The sequence below is a fragment of the Ursus arctos genome, unplaced genomic scaffold, assembly GCF_023065955.2.
Source record: "Ursus arctos isolate Adak ecotype North America unplaced genomic scaffold, UrsArc2.0 scaffold_15, whole genome shotgun sequence".
NCBI lineage: Eukaryota > Metazoa > Chordata > Mammalia > Carnivora > Ursidae > Ursus > Ursus arctos.
This window is the reverse complement of record NW_026622819.1, coordinates 20,024,382-20,051,729: the sequence shown is the minus strand read 5'-3', so window position 1 is coordinate 20,051,729 and position 27,348 is coordinate 20,024,382. Positions and strand designations below refer to the sequence as shown.

At 35.2% G+C, this 27,348-nt stretch overlaps 1 pseudogene; it reads left to right on the top strand.

The window, feature by feature from the left end:
- On the top strand, positions 1-27,348 carry LOC113260718 (AP-5 complex subunit mu-1-like; annotated as a pseudogene).

Sequence of the window (27,348 nt, the reverse complement as noted above, 5' to 3'; positions counted from 1 at the left end):
ATGGGTTTGCTTGGAGGAAATTCTTCTAGCACCAAACTGTTCAGAAGCTACAGCAAGGGCCACCACACAGAAGGTGAGGAGGTCAAGGGAACTCTGGGCAAGAAGGGGATGGAAAAGGGACCTTATGTACCTAGGTGATGTCACGGGGCAGCATGATAGGCCTTCCTTGAGTCAGAGGACACTTGAAGGTAGCAGTGGTTTGTGGGTCTTTATGGCATGAGTGTTATCAATGCCTAGCAGATTCTGTGCACAATTTTGTAGGTCAAGAAGAACAATCAATTTCTTATTGGCTAAAAATATGCTTATTTGGACTTTATTTAAAACAAATACTTGTGTAAAAACTTTGTACCAGTGAGCTTTTGAGCTAAGAGTAGTCAGTGTGTTGTGAAGAAATATAAAACTTACGAGCCAATATACAGAAGCCATCTTTGGCCCTTTATATAACACTGGAAGTATATCACCTAAAGAAGACGCTCCGTAAAAATTTCACTTGCATTTAAAGAAACACTGTGACTTCACATTTCAGAAAATAAAAGGATAATAAATGGCTTTTTTTTTTTAAAGATTTTATTTATTTATTTGACAGAGAGAGACAGCCAGCGAGAGAGGGAACACAAGCAGGGAGAGTGGGAGAGGAAGAAGCAGGCTCCCAGCGGAGGAGCCTGATGCGGGGCTCGATCCCAGAACGCCGGGATCATGCCCTGAGCCGAGGGCAGACGCTTAACGACTGCGCCACCCAGGCGCCCCAATAAATGGCTTTTTTTGAATTCACTCAGCAAGCTGGCCACAGAGTTTGATCTGTGACTGGGCCCCCCTAATTTAGAGCCAACTCTACTTTCTATCACTATTCTTCCTTCAAATACTCTTAATAAAGTTAATTAGTTTATACACATATTCCCAAATCTTTAATTTATAAATATATTCACCTAATTCAACTTCTGGTTTTTGAATGTTGAATACCAGGTTCTTTGTGTCATGCAAGGTATATGATAGCAAATAAAACAATATTATTTTCCACAGACTTCTGTGTGTGGTGAAAATATTATTGGTTAGCTAACTTTCAATTTTCTCTATGAGTTAGATATATAGATATAGATATGGATGCATTCTGCAGAATGTTTAAATATGGGACATTACCTTTATGAATTAGGAGGGAAATTTGTAGTTAAATATCATTGATGTATGTGACAGATGGTTTAGTAGAAAGAATTCTGAGTTAAAAGTTCCCTTTAACAAAAAGTGAGTTCTGTTTAATTAAGCAAGAAGGCCAATAGACCACATTGCCTCTAATGCCGTGGCGACCTAGGTAAGCAAGCCAAAATCTAAACCTGTAAATGTCGCAAGGCTGCAGATTTAAAATGCTAAGGACAACCAATCACAGCCAAGTAGGTGTTAAGCTGTAGTAAATTAATGATCGCTTTACTTTGTTTCTGACTTTTGTCTGTAACAGTCTCTCCCCAACATCTATTGGCATATCATCCTAGCCACTTCTGGTTTGGCACTGCCCGACAGAATTGATTTTTGCTCAAATAAACTCTTAAAAATTTTAATATTGCTCAGATTACCTCTTAACAGTCCCAATTCTGGCTCATTCAATAACACACAAAAAAATTGGTATTTTTAGGAAATACTGGAACTACATTCTAAGTGTAGTAAATTTCTAGGGTATTTGTTGATGTGTAGAATCTCAAAAAAATAATGACACTACTTATAACTTGAAGTATTAATTTATGTGCTAGAAATAAGTGTGGGGTTATATTACCTTTTGTACCCTTAAATGTTGATTAATGTACATTACATAATCTGTATAAAATAAATTAGTTTAATTGGGTTTTTTATACTCTTATTAATGGTATTTCTTTGAAATCAAATAATAACTGGTGGCATTGTTAGAAAAACTTTACTATGTGCTATTACTACTACTACTACAATAATAATTTTACATTGATTATGATAAATTAAGCATATACAAAAAGCTTTTGCATGTGTGTCCATGTGCATCTTTCTATGGACATGTGTTGCTACTCAGAATATTACTTATTTTTAATAGATAAGGAAAAATTGCTAGAATTCAGCTGAGTAAACTAGTACATTATAATTTTATTCACTTTCCTCAAAAAAATTATATTACTAAACATTATTCTGTGAAATATTTATCATAAAAGAAAAATAATCCACATCATTTTATATGAAATGGAAGATATTAATTGCACATACACTTAATAAAGGTGTTTAAAAAACAAAATTCGACTGAGTATTTTTGAATCATATTGGCTTCATTTAATAATTCTCAAATGGGGCAGCATCCTATCTATCAGAAAGGACTTCTGACAAGATGTGCAAAATGGAAGGCTTTTATAAGCAGAAAGGAGGTGGGACAAGGAAGCTATATCAAATCTTTCAGGCAATGTCACATTCCCTTTATAGGGTCTCTCCCAGATGACCTCTCTAGTTTTGACCAGATAATTCCAGACTAACTGGTTAAAGGCTTTATTCCTTTCAGGGGCTGAAACTGCAATTAGGTCAGGTATTAAGTCCTGGTTTGCTGACACAGGGCTTAACACAAGTAACTCTATTTTGTTTCTGTTGTCTTTTTTATTTTTATTTTTTTATTTACTAATATATATATATTTTTTAACAAAGGCAAGAAGGTGAAAGGACTCCATAAGAGAAAAAATTTTTGAGGATAAAAAAATCAGTGACTATACAGAGTTGCAGGTATAGGGGACGAAAAACTTCTTTCATTTTACCTTTCTAGGTTCTTGGCTGAGACCCCCCCGTGTCAAAAGACAGATTAACAGGAGAAAAACAGAGGTTTAATAACATGTATACCTTCTGTCTATGTCGGAGATACCCAGGAAAACTTGAGTAACTCCCAGAAATGTCCCAAGCGACCACCTTAAATACCATCTACAGCTAAAGACAAAAGAAGATATTGGGAAGTTGAGACCCAGTTATGGGAGGCTATCAGGAAAAGCACAGTAAACATGGGCTAGGTTGTTACTCAGATTTAGGTCAGTGCCTTCTTCACTGATAAAGAGTTTCTAGAGATTTAGTCATCCCCTTCTTCCTGGTACAGAGAGGGGAAATGGAGATTTCCCTTATAAATGTAAATGCCTCTTATAAAAGGGTAACTTCTACTCAGTTTTCAGAGCTTTTCCTATGTAGCTGTTTCTTAAAAATAATCAGCCTAAAATAATCCTATGACAAAGAGATGTAATTTACGGTAGCAAATTCTGCTCCCTTCATAGGCAATATATCAACTTCTCTAGAACAACGGATTAGTTTACAATATGAAAGTAATGCAAAAACATCATGTTATATCTGAAATAAAAATATTTGACATGTAAGCAGAAACAACTGTGTATAGCAACAGATTTAAAAGACAATAATACGGGGGTTGAAACAACGTCCCTTTCATATTTTTCATTTAAAAAAACTATATTTTTCAATTACATAAATCATTTTTAGTCCTTATAAAATTATTAAGACATCCTTCCCCCTCCTTGGAACAACTACAGTGATGGATAGGTGTTTTCCTGGGATGGTGGTGAAATAAGTTAAATCTCTATACATGTCCTTGTAAACTACAGAGTCCAACAAAAAGAGCAAATAAAACCACTCACAATCCACATGTAGGAAAGAAGTAGGATACAGAATCCAGTGACCCAAGTGATTTAACAAATTTCTGGAAACCAGAGGAGCAGACTCAGGAGTCTGTAGCAGAGCAAAGAATCTGGACTGAAAAGGAAGAGTGCAGTAGAGTTCTATTGGGGGCAGGTGCAGATAATATCACCCAGAGGAGAGTCTTACTGAAAGAGGAAAACAATGAGAATGGGAGGGAGACTTCGTAGAGCAGAGCGCTGGCTGCTGGGAAATTGAAATAGGTTCTCCACGGTGCCTGTGTTCAGAGAGGCGGTGCCGATGGAGAGGAAAACAAGTTGAAAGGAGAGGCATACATTGTTGATTTTGTGTAGGATACAAAAAAAAAAAAAGAATAAAGTAGTAAAAATAAGAGTCCTACAGTAACAAGAGCATCTGAAAACCATAGTTGTTTTAAATGGAATATTTTATTGAAAAAAATGCACTTCATTTTACTAACAGTAGGAGACATAGTAAAATAATGAAACACCTCAGGTCCATAGAGATAAGGGTTACTGCCTCTCAAAACACTTAACATAATAAAAAAAAGTCAGAAGTCATATCTGAAAAGTTAGCATAAAACAATACAGAAAGTGATAAACAAGATTTCCACATGATGAAAATACTAAGCTGGCAGGTAAAACTATTAAAAAAAATCCCTCCAAGATAAATGAAATATCTTTAAATTAACAATTGTAGCAACACGTACAATGAATGTATTGTACATACAATACAACTGTATGTAGTAATTGTACATGATGAATCAGCAATTTTTAAAACTCACAATAGAATTTTTAAAAGAAAGACATAAAATGTGAGAAGAGAATTCAGAAAATTCACTGAGAAACTCACCAAATCAAAAAAAAAAAAAAAAAAAAAAAGAAGAAGAAGATGGAATTGCAAGAAAGCCAGGAAACAATTAAGTGTTACTATGAAAAGAAACAAAACTGTGAAGAGAATCAAAACAATATAATGTGCTAAAAAATGAGAAAGTGAAATATTTAGAACACCTTAACTATAACCCTAAACCTAACTGTAATCTAATCCAATGTGAAATCGAGTTCTCAAAGAACAAACAAAACAAAGGGATAGAAATAATATTTAAAACTATTACTTATAGTTTTTATCCATATATTGAAAGTTTCATTATGTATATGAAAAATTGTACATGACTGAGAATTTTAGAACATATAACACTGTTGTACTATAATTCATAGGGAAAAAGGATGCAAAACCTCCAGGCAAAATGATCAAGTCACTTCTAAAGAAAATCAGGTCAACAGCAGCTTCTTGACAACACACAAAATAAGACAACAGTGAAATAGTATTTTAAGATCCACAAAGAAGGGAAAAAAAAACATTTGATAATTCAGACAAGCTGTAGTTAGTTCAACTATCAAGAATATGAGAATAATTGAATTTTCAAGAATGTAGTAATGAGTCCTTTCTGAAGAATCAACTAGAGGTAAGACTGTAGTGAAGAACATTGCTCAGCGCTAAACGTATTTAATTGTAGTTATTGGAATCAGAGTGGGAACAAAATGAACTAATGCTATTTAAATTTTATAAGTTCATATAAGTAGAAATAAATAAAATGTGAGAATGTAAAATAACCTCCTTGATGATTGCATCAGTAATGAGTGAAAGTCAAAGATATGTAGAATTCCACATAAATAGCAGCTTAAGGCTATAATGAAATATATTATTGCAGCATGATAATTTGAACAAAAGCAAAATCCGCATAAATATCAGAATTAGTACAAAAGAGCCGAGAAAGCACACTATATATAGAAAGATACATTTAATACACACACAAAAGTAACTTAAAATCTCATGAAAATATGGAACTAAGTATAACAATCATATCAATATTTATAGATGGACTTTAAGTCTTCTGCTTTTGGATTTGCTCACTAATCAAAATTTAGTTTGTTTTCTATAAGATACTTACCTAAAATAGAGAGACTCGTCACGGCTAAAGGGGTGGACAAAATTATACCAAGAAAACACAAGCAATAAAAAAGTAGAGGTTGTAATATTGATATTAGACAAGCTTTTCAAAATATTTTTTGAGTAAGGGAATGCACGGGTTTGGAGGGGATTTGGTCAAAGGATATAAAAGCCCGTGTCCTGCCCCAAACAATCTGTGTATGTAGGTTGGTACAGGTAAAGATGAATGCACAGCTAGATCAGATTTTTTTTAAATAAATTGATGTTTTGAATTCCTGGATAAGCCACTCTTAGAATTAAACTATAGATTTAACAGAATTCAGAACATGTAATATTATTTATTCATTTCACACTAATTAGTATTATTATAGAAGTGCATAATAGTTATCTAGAAGTGTTATGCTTTTAAAGAATAAACATAACAAAAATCTATACATATGTTAAAATTCTAAAGAAGTGGGGAATTAAGGAGATTGAAAAAATCTTAGTTTTATGGATGATACTCATATGATAATCACAGACTGGATGTATTCTGCATGATTTTTCAGAAAAAAAATATCACAAATTAGAAATGTTGCTAATATGAACAGAGAAATGGGAGAATTTTTATTGCCTCTTAGGGTAACAGCAAATTCATGGTCAAATTAGGCTTTATACTTTCTGAAAGTAATATTCTCAGGCTTTTAGCAATAGATTGAATGGTGTATGTACACTTAGAAGATGATTACAACATACTCAGAAGAACTCAGCACATTTAATATAATGGTGAAGAGAAGAATAGTATCAGATAATGAAGATGTTGGTGGCAGACTGGGGATGTATTACTGGTAGTGATGGACAGAACTACTGTCCATGAAGACCATTAGCTTGTTCAGTGTGGCTATTCATGCTGCATTCTTTCAGCCAGAAAATTGGTTGATCAAGGGACTGAAGTGAAAGCAGATGTTCCACTAACATATATTCAGACAACTTATGACTAATGCAGGCAAACAGAATCACATCTAATTATTTACTATGGGAGGCTTTGACATAAATTATTTTAAAAATATTTTGGTTGTGTTGCCACCATGTTTCCACAACAGGATTACACAGAAGAGCTTCAAGGGAAGAAAAACAAAGTGGAGATAAACTAGTTTCTGTAATCTACCCTCAGAACCACATAGTGAGTTATATTCTCTGGTTTTGCCCACTTTGGTTCTATTCAAATTTTTATTTTTGAAAATAAAAGGATACGTAGCCAGTACAATGTTACATTTAAAACACTTCAATGTTCACAATCTAAAAAACTCAGTGAGAATTCCTGAATCTACAAAATCAGTAACAGTATACAGATGAGGATCTTTCTCCTGATTCCTGCTGACAGACATATAAGAACTATCAACAAAGGTCTAGTATATTATAAGAACAATGCAGTCTGATCTTCACTAAGGAGTCAAGCAAGTAACTAGGAAAAGTAAACTGTATTATTTGTCAACCATATTTTATGATTAAATCATTTGTATTTACTCATCACTACAGAAATAAATTACCATTCTCTGTCTTGTATGGACTGAAATTCACTGTATAACACAAAGTAAATTTGATCATAGTTAAATCTTGCTGCTTCCATTGCTTTATAATACACTGAAAAAAGGGTTAGATATGAGGAAACAAAATGTTTATCTTGCATTCACATAAAATCATGCTCAGTTTGCTTTTATAATTAACAAGTAGTGATCATATTTATTTATTATGTTTTAAAATTATATATTATTAACTTTATTCTTTTGTCATCTGGTGAACCTTTATTCTTTTCCATATTTGAGATAAATCAAAGGAGACATTTTAAGTTATCTCTTTCATTTGGTTTTCAATTATTTTCTTCAAATTTGAAAAGAAAAAAAGGCTTTCAATCTTGATTTAAGGTAAAAATTTGACTTCTATGCTTATTAGAACCATAATAATTATAAAAAAGTATTTATATGGTGAATATAAATGGTATTCAGATACAATAACCTTTCTAAGTTTTTAAAACCTAAAACGTTGAATAAGATACAGACATAAATATAACACAGGATTGAAAAATATAGGTCATAAAGAGTTAAATATAAGAGTCATTATTTATTTGGAAAAGGGAGAAAATGCTTTAGCACAGGTCTTGAGAGATCAAGAAATATTTTGTACCAGTTGAGAGAGACTCTAAAGTGCAAGCGGAATGTGGAACAAAGGAGGTGAGTCAAGACTGAGGAGCATCTTTGTAGAAATAATGAAGATCTGAAGGTATAAGCATGTGTTAAAAAAAAATTCTTAGTTTGGACAGGTCTTGTGTCTCATTAAAGGGATTAGAAAAAGATAAGGCTGAGAAAGTTGAGTGGGGTTAGTTCAAGCAGAAAATTAAATATCAGGAAAATAAAATTGGGGTATTACAAAAAGACACTGGCAATTTTGTTTTCTTTGGTGCTGTTTGATTGCTTGGGAACTGAAATATCAGAGCCTATGGGAGAGACAGGAAAAAGAAATTGCACAGAACTTTATGGGTATTCCAGGCAAGACACACTGGATTATGAACTGGAGAACTGGCAGTAGAGAGGTGCCAAATAGTAATTTTGGTCATATTTTAGAATTGTCCCTATATCTCCTTACGACAATGAAAAGAAAAATATATGCTAGTCTTTGTGTGAAAAGAGAAGCAAAAGTTTCAACTCAGCTAATTACTGTAATATAAATTAAAATATACAAAAATCATAGATAATGTTATATTTTTGGTCATTGAGTCAAGCAAGAAAAGTGTTATGATTCCAAAATAATTTCCAGATATTGTGTTTTAAAAAGAACCTCACTATTCTGATTGATTTTAGGAAAAACTCATACAAAAATAAAATGCTGCTCCTTCCAGGTCCCACCCTGACCTGATGAGGAACATAAATTCTTATACAGGCTAAGGCTTATCTACAGAATAAGAATGTTAAAATGCCCTCTTGCTTTTCATCACCTCTTGAGACATATCTCAAACTCAGTTACTTTTATGATCAGATCGAACACCAGCTATTCCTGCTCTTTTTCCCAAAGAAGTTATTCCCATTATATTCCTCACTAGTTTTACACATTTCAGGACATGTACACTGATAACTAAAATATCTTGCCTTAATTCTGAGGACTAAGTCAGACAGCAGAATGAAGGAGAGAGAGGGTAAATAATATCAGAATTTTGTTCTGCAAAGCTTCCTCCTGGAATATTTTAAAGAACCTGTGCCATGAAAATTGGTAACAATATCCTAAGTACAGGGATATGCCTCAACTTTCAGAAACATGGTATTTTACCTCTATGGAAATGTCATTTACTCCCATTGTGACTGACCTATTTCATTTATGTTGTTCTAGAACCTTAATTTTAAGATTTCCATATTAATAAATTGTTTCTCTTGCAGTTATTTTTAATGTCTTCTATAAACACCTGTCTTTACCCAACTCTACAAATTAGTGTAATGCGTTTTAAAATGTTTGTAATTTTGCTTGTCATATTTAAGTTTACTGTGTGTACTGTGAGATAAACACCCAATTCTTTTTAAATTTTGGAACAATTTAATCTTTCTCTATTTCTTAAGATCCTTTCTCCATTTAATTGTACTACCTCTGACCAATATATTATTTCTTCATATGGTCTAGTCTGTTTTTAAGCACTGTATTCTTTCCATTGTTTTATGTTTCTTTTTGTCTATCAATACCATATTGTTCTAATTAATATGGTTTTATTATAACCATTGACATCTGGAAAGGAAAGTCTCCCTCTTTGATTTTCTTTAGTTATGTATTGACAATTCTGAATTATTTACTCATTTATATATATGCTAGAATTATTTTGTCAGATATGTTTTATTCCATGCAACAAAATACATTGAGATTTTCGTTAGAACTAATCGAATCCATAGTTCAATTTGGGAAGGACTGACATGTTTTCTATTCATGAGTATTATTTATATTTCAACAAGTTAGCTTATTTACAAAATCACACCATAAAATGTCATAATATAATGTTTAAAGTTTCTAAATACATTTTGTTAGAAATACTCTCAGGCACTCTGAACTATTATTGATATTATAAGCATTTTTTCATTTAAATTATGCTGTTAATTGTTTTTTACATGTGTACAGACATGATACTGATTTTTGTATATTTATTTTACATAAAACTAGTAAAAATCTCTCCTATTACTTCTAAGAATTTGGCTGTTTTGCCAAATGAATTTATGAGGATATGGAACTTCTACCACTAGTTTTTATATTTGGGATAATAAAAGTGTATTAGATTTTATAAAATACTTTGTCTTGAGTTATTGAGGTGACCGTATGAATTACCTTCTCCAATATGTTAACATGGTGAATTAGGCATGATTTTTAACAGTTCAGTAAACTAGTGTTTTGAATAAATACTATCTTGTTATTATAACGTATATCTAAACCTTTATTTATAACTATCTCCATATTGTTTACTTCCCCCAATTTGTTTGAAATTAAATTTTAATTGTTACCCTTAAAATTAAGCATAGCTGATATTTTAAAAATTGATTAATTCAAAATCACTATTGTCATTCCTCCAAATTAAAAAGACTTAAAAAGACTTAAAAAGCCTAATTACCTCCAAAAAGGTTGCATGTTTTTGTTACACAACATTTCAGTTTTATTTATTATTCTTCATTACTATTTTAAGTATCATCATCATATTCCTCATCTTCCTGATCATCATCATTTGCATAAATGTTGTGTTATTCAGTAAATGTATATTTAAACTTGTGTACTGTTTTTCCAATGTGTTTCTCTATAATTTCTCAGATTTTATTTTTCAAATATGTTGATTCTTATTAAAGCGCATTCTTCAGAATCTCTTGTTTAATGTTATCTTGATTAAAAAAAAGTTTGGGTTATTTGCAATATATTTTACCCTTATTATGAAAAAATAATTTCCTGTGCAGAACAATCTAGTTTGTCAGCATAATCTCTCAGCTCTTTAAAATTATTATTCCATTTTAAAAAATCTTACATATATTGCTTTTGAAAAACTTCTTGTCATATTTTTTTTCTTATAGTACATTTTCCTTTTTCCCTGGCTGCTTTTATTTTTTATTTTTTTTTAAAGATTTTTATTTATTTATTTGACAGAGAGAGAGAAAGGATGAGCAGGGGGAGAGGCAGAGGGAGAAGCAGACCCTTCGCTGAGCAGGGAGCCTGTTGTGGGACTCCACCCCAGGGGATGGAGTCATGAACTAAGCCAAAGGTAGATGCTTAACAGACTGAGCACCCAGGCACCCCTCCCTGGCTGCTTTTAATCCATCATTTTGGCTTTGTTTTGCTGCAATTTCAGCTAGAATTTGTATATAAAGTAAGTGATTTTTTTTTTAAACTTTCTGGTATGTGTTTATCTTTTAGCTGTGGTTTTATATCTTTTATCAGTGTGGGACATTCTCAGAACATTCCACTGACTTGCTGCTGTTTTCAGGCCTTTTAATCCAAAGTCCTTTAACTGTCCTTTAATCCATAGTCATTTAACTGTTGTTTCATTTTTCAAGTCTTTTTGTTTTTCTCAATTGTATTGAGTGATCTTTTTAAATATATTGCGAATTTACAAAATTTGTATTCCTTTGTGACTAATGTGCTGCTTTACTCATCAATTGATTTTTGTCTCTGAGTTCATTTCATATACATAATTCTATTTTTTTCTTCGCTTCCTCATCATTGAATTTGCTTCTATTTGCCCATTTTGTCAATAAAATTTGTTTACATATTTCAGCATCATTGGGTGGAATGAGCCAAGAGTTAAAATATAGCAAATCAATGCCTCTTGGGTTTTGTGTTAGTAGCTCTGGGATTAGTGCAGACTAGAGACGGTAGAATCTGCAATCAGCATTTAGAAGAGAATAAAGTATAACACATGTTCCTGGTCTCTCAGAAACCATGATGATAGAGCTCTATACAGACCCATGGTGCAGCATGTAGCTTCTTGAAGTACAAACATTAAATACGAGGATTCATCACCTGAGATGGAGCTTTCATGAAAGGATAATAAACCAAGAACAGTATATATTTGATTTATAAACTGGCTAGTTTACTGAAAGGCTTCTAATTTACCTGACAGAGCTTAGGAAGAGCGGCTGTAGTCCTCCAGCAGAGAATAACTTTCTCCAGGAGAAAATAGAAAGAATTGGTGGATATGTAAAATGCTGGATGGGAGCTGGACAGGTACAAAGGGTGCTCCTGAGGATTTGGGCATAACATCAGCCAATGTATTAAGGCGAAGGAGCCAGGACTGAGAACAACATGGTCTCTCTGTTAAAAAAGTTATGGTGATGCTTGACTAGAGGTTGAAAAAAAAAAAACACTGAAAAAAACGTAATATTTACAGGTCTCCAAGAGTTTCTCGGTGAGAGCTCTGTGCAGGCAATTTCAGCAGTGAGAGGGAAAAAACCAAAACATCCCCCAACCCGCCGCCCACCACACACACCTCAGTTCTCTTGGTTGAAGTAGAAATTGTTTAAGAGAGGAAGGAATCCAGGGAGGACAGGAAGAAGGGACATTCTCAGTTTACTCTGTACTAAGACATAGTTGCTATTTCTCCGCTATCCTTACAAAATCTTAGAGAATTTCAGTAAATTTTCAAATTTCACGTATTTAGAGTGAAAGTCAGACTTGGAAAATGATCAAGAGCATACTGTATTCTCCCCTAATCATAAGTTTTATTGCATCCCAGGAGAACTTTCTCTCATGACCTAAATTATAGAGCCAATGTGATAAATATAAATATTCTCCAAGTCATTAATTGATGAAAATCTAGTTTGGGCTGAGATATCAAATTGGTTTTAAAAGTATACCAAAGATTATCCTCTATCCTGTTGCAAATACTATTTTAAATTGCAATTTACCAAGTAAATATATGAATTCTACTTCTTAGATTAAATAGGTTTCTCAAAATTCAGAATCCCTATTTATTATGGCAAAGAAAAATTTTGAGGAGGAAAGCATTTATGAATGCAACCCCCCTCCCCCCGCCGGGATATCTGATAACTAGATTGTTGACTAAAGTGACTGGCTGTTTTCCTTATCAGGCAAACATAACCTTAATACTCTTGGAAAGGCCATCAAGAGCTTTCAGAAATCAGATTTTAGAGCCAAATGTGCTGTGCAAGTATATTCTTTTCCTTTCATTTTAAGACTGCCATTCTGGAACATTCAAAAGTGTTACATTCGTAACCGGAGACGGAACAAACATGCAAAGCTATGGTTTTCAAATTTTGTTATGCATTTCAACTAAGTACTGTTTTGATTGCTGAAGAAAAATAAAACAGCTTGCAAACTGATACAGAATACAGAGCTGATATGGTCATTTTCTTGCATTTTTAGATATTTATGAAGTTTCTTCTGAATTTTCATTTGGAACACAACTGGATTTCTTTCCAATAAATTATCCTGTTTAAGTACATATTTGCAACATAGTAGAGCTAAAACCTAAATGCAGTTTTTCTGCCCCAACCATTATTCTATAACCCTTCCCTAAAAAGAATTTGCTTTAATAGGAAAAATAAATAAATGAGCATAAGAAATTTTCTAAATTTTAAAACACTATTGCAAAACTATCTTCCATTATTGTCAAAATAGGTACCCTTAAGCATGTTATATGATATTTACACAAAAGAAACGGAAATGTGTACTTTATCCATATATGTAGTTGATAATTTTGTTTTATTTTCTCCTCTGATTTTGTGGGTAAGGGGTAAAAAGTGAACAAAGAATGACTTAAGGAGAATTTGTTCAATATATGCAGAGAGTGGTCAATTCTCCACACATGAAAAGGAATATTATAAAATGTTTTGGTTTAACAGCACTACAACTGGCCTTAAGGGTTAACTTGCTTCAAGTTGACACACTCCTTGCTTGCTGACCTAAGGCCCTTGATCTGTAACAAAATTAATTTACTTTCTTTGAGATCTGCAGACCACTGGTATTGGGGAATGAAGGACCAGAACTTCCCCAGGCCAGAGAGGGCAGCAAGTCTGTTTGAAGCAGCCTCAGCTTTCCAATTAGTCCAGCACTTTTTTAGCAAAATGTTTTTCTTTTTTAAGGTCACACAAATGACTTTACTGACCTTCCTTTTCACATCTAGAGACCTTGCCCTCTTTTCCAGAAAGAACAGAATACTCTTGGAGTGCCTGGGTGACTCAGCCGGTTTAAGCTACCCACTCTTGGTTTCAGCTCAGGTCCTGGTTCAGGAGTCATGAGATCGAGCCCTGTGTGGGGCTCCATGCTTAGTGCGGAGTCCACTTGAGATCCTCTCCCTCTCCCTCTGTCCCTCCTCTCTAAATCAATCAATCAATCAAAAAAATACTTAAAAAAAAATACTCTTGCACAGCCACTGGGTACCAAGGCACCAGACCTTCTTTCATAACCTCTGAGCACTGTAAGATAACTGTGTAATTGGCATCATCGAGACTTCATGTAATCAAGAAATGTCACAGACTACTGTCTCCCTTAACTGATTTAACCCCTTAAAAAAACTCTGGGCCAGGCAGGAAACCTTGGAGTTGGCTTTTGAACAAGAGTCCGCCTTCTCATCAGATTGCCAGCCTCCTGAATAAGGCTCAAAGTTTTTTCCAATCAAAATTCATTTCTTGAGGACTGGCCTTTTGAGTGACAACAGCCAAACTTGGGTTTCAATAACATTGGTAGATCTGGGCTGCTATAGCAGAATGCTATATATAGACTTGGTGGCCAATAAACAAGAGTAATTTATTCTTAGAAGTCTAAAAGTCCAAGATCATTTTTCTGTGCATGTCTAAATTAAATATTTTCCTTAGACAAGCAGTATGTTATCCATTTACACCATTTAAAGTATTAACATTTATAAGCAAGTGATAATTTTAGGTACTGCATGTAATAGTTATAAGATGTTTTATCTTGTTCACAAAATATACTTGGCTTTTTGATGGCCTGGAGAATTCATGGCAATAGTAAGGGATATAGACTTGATAATTAATGAGATAGTTCTATGATATTAATGATTTCTTTAAAATTTTATTTTTGATCAGTGGGATAATGGAAGAATTTGATAATGTAAGGAATGACTATTAGCTATGTGCTGCCCCAATTCTTCAGTCTACCATTCACGTTGGCTATCAATAGATAGCCAAGTCAAGGGATATACAAACTAAGTGTTGACCAAATTTTGTGACACCTGGTAGGTACATTGCTTGGTACCAGTGTAATAGCTTGTAAAATGTTGATGCTTGTTATTGATCTCATCTACATGTTTGTATAGACATTAGTATGTGTATAATCATTTAATGAATATCTTAGGGAACACATCTATACTCAAATTGACTTTTTACCCAGAAGCTTCCAAGAATTTTTATTTTAATATAATCCTATTCTGACTTAACTTTTCATCTTCACATTCCTATGTAATGAATATTGCATAGTAAAAGTGACATAAAAGATAAAGAAATGTGACATAAAACTAATGTTTATGTTTGGATTGTGCTTTTTCATAATAACATAATGGTACTATAATAATAGATAAGGAAACTCTGCCAAATTTTATTCTTAAATATTTTTATAGAAAAATTAATGCAAGTTACAAATAAGACAAGTGGCTATCAATCTATTCATCTCCATTTATGGCAGAAAATGGTCTAAAATTTGTTGACATTTCAATATCTCAGATTCCAAGTGATTCTGGAAGCTCAAAACCAAAACAGTGCATTATTTACATTCATAATTTGCCTGCTTTTGAGGAAAATGACATCTGTGCAATTTTTTCCTTCCAAAACACATTAATTTCTACATAGGCTGAATTTAGAGCTGGGAAAGCTAATGCAGAATACCAGTCCTATCTTGCACATATAAAATAATAACATTAAAAAATACAAATTTATTTTCTAGCAGACATACTTTTCACAAAAGAGCATAGAACAATGTTTTGTGCCATAAACATGTTAATTTCATAATCAAATTCCTTAAAATATATTTTTATAATTTTTAGTTAAAAATAATGCAGTTTCTTTATGGGGGTTGGTTTCTAATTCTTTGAGTTTTAACATTATGCAAAGATTCATGTGTCCATCCCCATAATCAGAATACAGCAAAATTCCATCACCCAAAAAATCCCCTCATGTAGACAAACCCTCCCTTTACCCCATGCCCCTTACAACACTGATATGTTTTCCATCTTTATAGAGAATTATCTTTTCCAGAAATTTGTAAAACTGGAATCATATTGTATTTGGCCTTTTAAGATTGGCTTCTTTAACTTAGCATAACATAATTTGTAGTTATTCCATGTCATGGGTTGTGCCAATATTTTGTTCCTTTTATTCCTAAATAGTATCCCACTGAATGAATAGCTTATCCATTTACTTCTTGAAGAATATCTAGCTTACCTCCAGTTTTTGAAGATTAAATAATGGTTCTGTAAACATTCATGTGCAAGTTTTTGCATGACATGATTTTTTTTAAAAATCTAGTTGGGATTCTCAGTTATATGTAGGTATATGTTTGGCTTTACAAGAAACTATCAAACTGATTTCCAAATTGACTGTACCATTTTTCATTCTGACCAAAAATGTATGAGATATAGTTGCTCTATATCCTTGCCAGCACTTGGTAATATTTTGTATTGTTAAGCTTTTGTTTTGTTTTTGTTTTATCCATTTTATTTATTTATTTAAAGATTTATTTATTTATTTTAAAGAAAGAGAGCCCACGGGTGTGCATGAGTGGGCGAGGGGCAAAGGGAGAGAGGGAATCCTCAAGCAGAGTTCCTGCTGAGTGCAGAGCCCCATATGGGTTTGATCTCAGGACCCTGAGGTCGTGACCTGGCCAAAACCAGGAGTAGGCTGCCCAACCAACTGAGCCACCCAGATGCCCCTTATTTGAGCCATTTTAATTGGTAAATAGTGGTAGCTCATTGTGGTTTTAAGTTGTACTTCCCTAATCACTAATGATTTTTTATACATTTTCATGTACTTTTTTCCCATTCATTTCTTTTCCTTGGTGAAGTGTTTGTTCAGTTTTTTGCTCATATTTTTATTGTTTTTTTGGTTTTTCATTGTTTCATTTTGAGAATTTTTAGTATGTTCTGAACACAAGTCCTTTGCCAGATAAGAGATAGGCAAATATTCTCTCCCAGCCTATAGCTTGTCCTTTTATTTACCTTTTTCATTATATGGCACATGTATACTAAAAACATTTATAGTTGATGAAATCATAACTTATTTTGCTCTACATATAGCTGTTTTATTCACATAAATCTGAGTGGCCACACGTTTTATTGTATAGAATTACTGTATATGTTTAAATTATGTATTTAGTTTAGAAGCTGTGTGACTGGGGCACCTGGATGGCTCAGTCAGTTAAGCATCTGACTCTTGATTTTGGCTCAAGTCAAAATCTCAGGGTCATGAGATCAAGCCCTGCTTCAGGTTCTGCACTTACCGTGGAGCCTGTATAAGATTCTCTCTCTCCCTCTCCCTTTGCCCCTCCGTTTTCATTTTATTTTACTTTATTTTATTTATTTTATTTTTATTTTACCCAATATAAAATATTTTCTTCTATGTGCCAGCTATTTATTAATTTCAATCACAATATATCGCTAAATCCTATAGTAACAACACTGTAGAGCATCATTTTACATCTGGGAATTTTAAGTCCACTGAGTTATTTCCGTTTTTCTCCTTATGTTTTTAATTCTTTCCTAATATTCTTAATCCTAGTATTCCTTTTACTTCTCATTCCTGCAACTCCAACATGAACTATATTTCTGTGTTTGATTTTCTATTTCCTAGAATGATTACATAATGAGAAGTGTTTCTCTTTTTTCTACCTGTTTTTATACAATTGCTTCACACATAAGCAATATATCTTTTATTCCACAAAATGAGTCTTAGTTTCCTAGAGCGGAGGGTGCTGCATTTCAGGGTTTGACAAGGAAGATGCAAGTGGGTTAGAAAAAAAGTACTCCTGATATTATGATATATTACTTAGTGAGGAAAATTTTCTAGATTTGAATAATTTATGAACATCATATTTTAATGCTCACAATTTTATATATCAAAATGAATATAAATTCTTATTTCTAGACTTAAAAATGATAAAAAGCAGTCTATTACGTTGGGTCTTAAAGGATTACAAGCAAAAGATAAAGGTGGTTTTAGCATCCACATTCTGAGAATTTCAGATTGTTTATTTTCTATAAGTTTACTTCAATATCAAAATGTCTGTGAGTGGCTTAAGTTTATGTCATCTCTGAATCTATTAATTTTTGTGTCCTGGTTACAATTGTGTGAATCATTTTTGAGACATAAGGTGTCAATTCAGAACCCAAAGGATCACATGCACAAACCAGAAGAGATATTTCCTGTTCATGGGTTAGCTTTCTGATAATGCTGTTCTGCTCTCCACTCCCTCATCATCTGCCACCGGAGCCATACTGACTCCTGAAAGCTTTCTATATTGACTCTGCTTTCCTTCTAATTCAAGTGGTGCAGTTTGGGTTCTCCTGGAGCAGATACTGAAAGGGAATTAGAATTGCAAAAGGTATTTTGAAAAGTAATACTTTGAAAGAAAAAAGGGGAAACGGGTAGGATTGTGCAGGGCAAATAATCAGACTGTGATTCCAACATGACAACATATGAGCCAGCCAAATGGAAATTTCCCAGAGCAAATACAGCATGTTAAAGAAATCCCTTTGTTGGGTAGAAATGGCTAAATCATTTTACTACTTTTGTGGTCAGCCATTGGCTGGGCACCTCTTTTACAAGAGCATAGCTGCTGCTCTAAAATGTAGGTGTACCCTAAAATTCTAAGCACCGCAGATTTTAATAAATTGTAGTTGGACAGAAGTTCCTTCTAGGATGAGATAGTGTGAGTAGTGTTCCTGCTTTTCCAAGTCTGACACAGCAAGCCAAATAATAATAACAATAATAATAACGCCTTATTTCTTTACCTCATATTAATAACCTTATAAATTAATTCATTTCTATGTCTACATATAGTTACAGCTAATAATTCAGAAAATATTATTAAAGTAAATCACAAAGAATTAGTATTGTTAAAATGTCCACATTAACCAAAGCAATTTACAGATTCAATGTAATCCCTACCAAAATACCAACAGCACTTTTCACAAAAGTAGAATATAATACTAAATTTATATGAAACCATGAAAGACCCCAAATAGCCAGTGCAATCTTGAGAAAGAACAACAAAGCTAAAGGTATTACAATTCCACTTTCAAGATATGCTACAAAGCTGTAGTAATCAAAACAGTATGAGACTGGCACAAAGATAGACACATAGATCAATAGAACAGAATAGAGAGCCCAGAAATAAGCCCACGTTTATATGGTAGTTAATCTATGTCAAAGGAGGCAAGAATATACAATGGGAAAAACACAGTCTTTTTAATAAGTGGTGCTAGAAAACTTGAGCAGCTACATGCAAAAGAATGAAACCAGACCGCATTCTAACACCAAACACAAAAATAAACTAATGGATTAAAGACCTAAATATGAGACCTGAAACCATAAAAATTTTAAAAGATAATACAGACAGAGATTCTCTGCTATCAGCCATAGCAATATTTTTTGGATATGTTTCCTGAGGCAAGGGAAATAAAAGGAAAAATAAACTATTGGGATTACATCAAAATAAAAAGCTATTGTACTGTGAAAGAAACCATCAATAAAACAAAAAGGCAACTTACTGAACATGAGATGATATTTGCAAATGTTATATCTGATAAGGGATTAATATCCAAAATATATAAAGAACTTATACACAATACCATAAAAACAAACAAGCCAATTAAAAAAAGGGCAGAGCAAAGTGGAGGTGCATGCAGTTAGCTGCTGGGAGGAAGTAGAGGGAAGTCAGTAACAGGCACACTGCAGAAAGTCTCCTTGCTGGCGCAAGTGAAGAACCATGATCCTTCTGGGTCATTGTCCAAGAAGTAGACTATATAGGAAGAAACTACTGGGGTTGTTGGGGAAGGATGTTTCTTGAGATTCTAGGTGAGGATTCACAGAACTTTGGTGGCATGTGTTGACAGGGAAGACTCAGAGGTTTTAGTAATTTCATCTAAAGGAGTTAGCCTCTGCTAAGCCAGCCCTATTTGTGGTGGGGTAGAAGGTGGCTCAAGTTGGGTGAGCCTGGGGTCTTCTGGTAATAGTCCATCTGAGGAGGCCAGTCTGTGCCCTTTTTCCATGGTGACCTCAGGGATGAGCTGATGCTTGAGCAGCTTATCTTGTCTCAGTGGTCAGTGTGACTCATAGCCATGAACCAGGATCTCCATTTTGTGGCACCAACAGATTCTCCAGATGGTATCGCATTCTTGGAAAATGAGCCAAAGTCTTCAATGGAGTAATTCATATGCCTATTCCTGATGATGGTCCCTTTTTTAAAGCATTGCTCTTTAAACTCAGATTATTGGATGATGATAACGACTTGATAGAGAGTCATGATATATGGTTCACACACAATAAAACATCTGTTTATGGTCTCCTAGAAGGTGGAGAACTCTGGAAAGTTATTGCTTTTCTGAAGAATAACATGATATATTATATACGTTCCACTAATTAAGCTTTATCCGGAGAGGAGTTAAGATGGCAGAGGACTAGGGGACCCCTTTTTCAGCCAGTCCCCTGAGACGAGTTGGATAGGTACCAGACCAGCCTGAATATCCATGGAATCAGCCTGAGATGCAGGAAGATACACCTGGATCTCTACAAATGAACATCTCCAGTGCTGAGTATTGAGGTACGAAACTTGGAGCTGTGAAACCCGGCACAGATATCGGAAGATAAACGGAAGGGGGAGGGAGCCTCTGTGTTTGGGCGCTGGGAAGCGGTAGCCACCCGCAGACCAGCACCTGTGAGAGAGCAGACTGAGACCTTGAGCCGGGGAAAGCATGCGACCAGACTGAAAAGGAGCTCCGGTGCGCTCACTGGAACCAGACTGAGACCGGGAGCTCCGGAACGCGCAGGGGTGACTGGCAGCTTGTGGCTGGAGGCTGGCGGTGATAGAAACACAAAGGACAGAGATGCGCCAGCCCTGGAAGTGAGGGCTGGAACACCAGGTGAGGGGTGAACATCCTGGGATGCTGCAGGGTTGAGCAGCACCAACAGAAACAGAGTTAAAGTGGCCAGAACATCAGTAGAGAACGGTCCGCAATCTCTCTGTTCTGAGACAGAGGCTTAGATTTGGCTACTGCTGCTCTGACTCTCAGAAGAGGCACAGCAAACTGCCAGGGAAAGCCGCCAGAGAACAAAAGCCTGGAAATACCAGTTCACAGTGTGCCCAAGCCCATCCCCCCTCACAGGGGACACAGAGACTCTACCCAAACAGGTTTGCCTGAGTATCGGCAGGACAGGCCACTCCCCCAGAAGGCAGGCTGAAAAATCAAGAAGCCCACATCCCCAAGGTCCCTATAAAACAAGTGTGCACTACCTGGGTCCCGGTCAATAATTTGGGCTCTGGACAATCCTGCAACCTCTCATCATCAGAATGATGAGAAGGAGAAATCCCCCCAAGCAAAGAAAAGACAATGAATCTGTGGCCTCTGCCACAGAACTAATGGGTATGGATATAACCAAATTATCAGAAATGGAATTCAGAGTAACAATGGTCAAGATGATGTGTAGACTTGAAAAAAGTATTAACGAAAATGTTAATGAGAATATAGATTCTCTAAAGGTGGAAATGAGAGCGAATCTGGCAGAAATTAAAAATTCTATGAGCCAAATGCAGTCAAAACTAGAGGCTCTGATGGCCAGGGTGAATGAGGCAGAAGAACGTATCAGCAAATTGGAGGATGGGTTAGTAAAAGAGAAAGCTAAAATAGAATATGGACTTAAAAAAATCCATGCTCATGAATGTAGGTTACGGGAGATTACTGACTCAATGAAATGTTCCAATGTCAGAATCATCGGCAAACCCGAGGGGGTGGAGAAAAACAGATATCTAGAAGAGATATTTGAACAAATTGTAGCTGAAAACTTCCCTAATCTAGCAAGGGAAACAAACATTCATGTCCAAGAGGCAGAGAGGACCCCTCCCAAGCTCAACCATAACAAACCTATGATACCACGTCACGTCATAGTGCAATTCACAAATATTAGATCCAAGGATACAGTATTGAAAATGGCCAGGGAATAGAAATTTCTCACGTACCGAGGCAAAGTTATCAGAATTACGTCAGACCTGTCTACACAGACCTGGAATGAGAGAAAGGGTTGGGGGGGGGCATTTTTAAAGCTCTTTCAGAGAAAAACATGCAGCCAAGGATCTTTTATCCAGCAAGGCTGTCATTCAGAATTGATGGAGATATAAAGACCTTCCAGAATCGCCAGTCATTGAACAATTTTGTAATCATGAAATCAGCCCTGCAGGAGATATTAAGGGGGGGGTTCTATAAAGGTAAAAAGGCCCCAAGAGTGATACAGAACAGAAAGTCACAATTGATAGAAACAAAGACTCTACTGGCAACATGGCATCATTAAAATCATATCTCTCAATATTCAGTCTCAATGTAAATGGCCTAAATGCTCCCATAACATGCCACAGGGTTGCAGATTGGGTAAAAAGACATGACCCATCCATTTGCTGTCTACAAGTGACTAATTTTGAACCTAAAGATACATTCAGACTGAAAGTAAAGGGATGGAATACCATCTTTCACGCCAATGGACCTCAAAAGAAAGCTGGGGTAGCAATTCTTATATCAGACAGATTGGATTTTAAACTAAAGACTATAGTTAGAGACAAAGAAGGGCACTATATTATTCTTAAAGGATGTATCCAACAAGTGGATACGACAATTATAAATATATATGCCCCCACAGGGGAGCAGCAAGACACACAAGCCAACTCATAACCAGAATAAAGAGACATATAGATAAAAATACACTAAGAGTAGGAGACCTTAACACTCCACTATCAGCAATAGACAGATCACCTGAGCAAGAAATCAGCAAAGAAACAAGAGCTTTGAATGCCATATTCGACGAGTTGGACCTCATAGATAATAATAGAACACTACACCCCAGAACCAAAGAATACTCATTCTATTCTAATGCCCATGGAACAATCTCAAGAATAGACCATGTTCTGGGTCACAAAACAGGTCTCAACCAATACCAAAAGACTGAAATTATTCCCTGCATATTCTCAGAACACAACGCTTTGAAATTGGAACTCAACAACATAGAAAAATTTGGAAGAAACTCAAACACTTGGAGACTAAGAACCATCCTGCTCAGGAATGATTCGATACACCAGGATATCAAAAATCAATTTAAACAATTTATGGAGACCAACGAGAATGAAAACACAATGGTCCAAAACCTATGGATACTGCAAAGGCAGTCCTAAGGGGGAAATACATAGCCATCTAACCCTAACTCAAAAGAATAGAAAAATCTAAAATGCAGATTTTATATTCTCACCTCAAGAAGCTGGAACAGCAACAGAGGGACAGGCCTAATCCACTCACGAGGAAGCAATTGACCAAGATTAGAGCAGAAATCAATGAATTAGAAACCAGGAGTACAGTAGAGCAGATCAACAGAACTAGAAGCTGGTTCTTTGAGAGAATTAAAAAAATTGACAGACCACTGGCAAGACTTGTCCAAAAGAATAGAGAAAGGACCCAAATTAATAAAATTATGAATGAAAAAGGAGAGATCACAACCAACACCAATGAAATTGGAAGGATTATTAGAAACTTTTATCAACAGCTTTATGCTAATAAATTAAGCAATCTGGAAGATGTGGAGGCCTTCCTGGAAACCTATAAACTGCCAAGACTGAAACAGGAAGAAATTGATGTTTTAAACAGGCCAATTAATTATGAAGAGATTGAGTCAGTGATAAACAACCTTCCAAAAAACAAAACTCCAGGCCCAGACGGTTTTCCTGGGGAATTCTACCAAACATTCAAAGAAGAAATAATACCTATCCTTCTAAAGCTATTTCAAAAAACAGAAACAGAAGGAAAGCTACCAAACTCATTCTATGAGGCCAATATTACCTTGATCCCCAAACCAGGCAAAGACCCCATTAAAGGAGAATTACAGAACCATTTCCCTAATGAATATGGATGCCAAAATTCTCAACAAGATCTTGGCTAATAGAATCCAACAGTACATTAAAAGGATTATCCATCATGACCAAGTGGGATTCATCCCTGGGATGCAAGCGTGGTTCAACATTCGCAAATCGATCGGTGTCTTAGATTTTATCCAGAAAGAAAAATTAAAAAAACATATGATTCTCTCAATAGATGCAGAAAAAGCATTTGACAAAATACAGCATCCTTTCCTGATTAAAACCCTTCAGAGTGTAGGGATAGAGGGTACATTCCTCAATCTCATAAAAACCATCTATGAAAAGCCTACAGCAAATATCATTCTTAATGGGGAAAAGCTGGAAGCCTTTCCCTTAAGATCAGGAACACGACAAGGATGCCCACTCTCGTCACTAGTATCCAACATAGTACTAGAAGTCCTTGCAACAGCAATCAGACAACAAAAAGGACAAAAGGTATCCAAATAGGCAAAGAAGAAGTCAAAATGTCTCTCTTCGCAGATGACAAGATACTCTATATGGAAAACCCAAAAGAAGCCACTCCCAAACTATTAGAAGTTATAGAGCAATTCAGTAATGTGGCAGGATACAAAATCAATGCTCAGAAATCAGTTGCATTTTTATACACGAATAATGAGTCTGAAGAAAGAGAAATTAGGGAATCCATCCCATTTACAATAGCACCAAAAACCATACGTTACCTTGGAATTAACTTAACCAGAGACGTAAAGGACCTATATTCTAGAAACTATAAATCACTCTTGAAAGACTTTGAAGAAGACACAAAAAGATGGAAAAATATTGCATGCTCGTGATTCAGAAGAATTAACATAGTTAAAATGTCCATTCTACCCAGAACAATCTACACTTTCAATGCTATCCAGATCAAAATACCAATGACATTTTTCAAAGAACTGGAACAAATAGTCCTTAAATTTGTATGGAACCCTAAATCACCAAGGAACTGTTGAAAAGGAAAAACAAAGCTGGGGGCATCACAATGCTGGATTTTGAGCTGTACTACAAAGCTGTGATCACAAAGACAGCATGGTACTGGCACAAAAACAGACACATAGACTAATGGAACAGAATAGAGAACCCAGAAATGGACCCTAGCCTCTTTGGGCAATTAACCTTTGATAAAGCAGGAAAAAACATCCGGTGCATAAAAGACAGTCTCTTCAATAAACGGTGCTGGGAAAATTGGACAGCTACATGCAAAAGAATGAAACTTGACCACTCTCTCACACCATACACAAAAATAAACTCCAAATGGATGAAAGACCTCGATGTGAGACAGGAATCCATCAAAATCCTAGAGGTGAACATAGGCAGCAACCTCTAGGACATCCGCCAAAGCAGCCTTTTTCATGACACATCTCCAAAGGCAAGAGAAACAAAAGATAAAATGAACCTTTGGCACCTCATCAAGATAAAAAGCTTCTGCACAGCCAAGGAAACAGTCAAAAAAACTAAAAAGCAGCCCACAGAATGGGAGAATATATTTGCAAATGATGCTACAGACAAAAGACTGGTATCCAAGATCTACAAAGAACTTCTCAAACTCAATACGCGAGAAACAAATAAACAAATCATAAAATGGGCAGAAGATATGAACAGACACTTTTCCAATGAGGACATACAAACGGCTAACAGACACATGAAAAAATGTTCAAAATCATTAGCCATCAGGGAAATTCAAATCAAAACCACACTAAGATACCACCTTATGCCAGTTAGAATGGCAAAAATAGACAAGGCAAGAAACAACAATTGTTGGAGAGGATGTGGAGAAAGGGGATCCCTCCTACATTGTTGGTGGGAATGCAAGTTGGTACAGCCACTCTGGAAAACAGTGTGGAGGTCCCTTAAATAGTTAAAAATTGTGCTACCCTATGACCAAGCCATTGCACTACCGGGTATTTACCCCAAAGATACAGACGTAGTGAAGAGAAGGGCCATATGCACCCCAATGTTCATAGCAACATTGTCCACGATAGCTAAATTGTGGAAGGAGCCGAGATACCCTTCAACAGATGACTGGATTAAGAAGTTGTGGTCCATATATACAATGGAATATTACTCAGCTATCAGAAAGAACGAGTTCTCAACATTTGCTGCAACATGGATGGCACTGGAGGAGATAATGCTAAGTGAAATAAGTCAAGCAGAGAAAGACAATTATATGATTTCTCTCATCTATGGAACGTAAGAACTAGGAAGATCAGTAGGGGAAGAAAGGGATAAAGAAGGGGGGGTAATTAGAAGGGGGAATGAAGCATGAGAGACCATGGACTCTGAGAAATAAACTGAGGGCTTCAGAGGGGAGAGGGGTAGGGGAATGGGATAGACTGGTTATGGGTAGTAAGGAGGGCACATATTGCATGGTGCACTGGGTGTTATACGCAACTAATGAATCATCGAACTTTACATAAAAAACCAGGGATGTACTGTATGGTGACTAACATAATATAATTAAAGAAAATCCATAGGGAAAATAAAATAAAAAAAATAAATAAGCTTTATCCCCTCATTCACCATTAATTAACATTAATGGAATTTCACAAGGCTTTTTTCTTTTGGAGGTACAGGATTTTTTTTTTTTTTAACTTGGGCCAAAAATTGACACTGAGCTAAATACAAAATGGAGCCATCTGCCTGATTTACTTCTACAAACTTGTCCATTGGAATTTTGTTAGATATCAATTTACAGAATTCATTGGATAGTATTAATCTTGCTTCCGTGATGCATCCGTAAAAACAGCCAGCCTGGAAAGTTAGAACATACAAAGGAAAACCGCAAGTTTCTATTTCTATCACTGAAAAGGTAAAATCCATGCAATATGATAAATAGGATATAGCAGAGACAAGGCAAGTCCTTGGAGCTATCACTTGCAAGTGTGACTTAGAAGGAATCATGCCAAACATTACCATCAGCTTGAGTCTTCCCACCAATGGATCTCCACTTCAGAATATTCTAGTTCATCCTTGTGTGACTTCTCTTGACCCTGCCATTCTGACTTACAGTAGCACTGGTGCAATGGATGATTCTGCTGTTAGTGTACCTTACAAATTTCTGTTCACTCTTCCTTAAGAGTCATTCAACTTATGCTACTATACTTTCCAGGTCTCTATCCCTCCAATTGTGGGTCTTTACCAAATGAAAGAGGAAGAAGTATAAGTAAAAATAACAGTTAATTTAAAACTTCATGAAAGTGTGAAAAATAATTTTGAATTCTGTGAAGCTCATATACCTTTTTATAATAGAGGTCCAATTACACATGTGGAATGCAAAGTTAGTTTTGGCCAGCTTGAAGTATTTCGAGGAAAAGCTTATTGATCTCGATTATTGGACAGAAGTTCCCCAAATCAATGGAAATTGGTCTTTCTGGAACTGTAACTTTTGGAGCCAAGAGTCACGAGAAGCAGCTATTTGACCAGATTTTCATTGGAGGTACAGCATATTTAAAGCTTCATTTTAGAATCTTAGATTATACATTCACTGGTTGTTATGTGGATCAGCATTTAGTTCAAGTTTTTGCATCAGGAAAACCAAAAATAAGTACATAGCGGAAACAAATTTCTTCTGACTATTACATTTGGAATTATAAAGCTCCTGTTCCAGTAACATATGGATCATTATTACTGTAA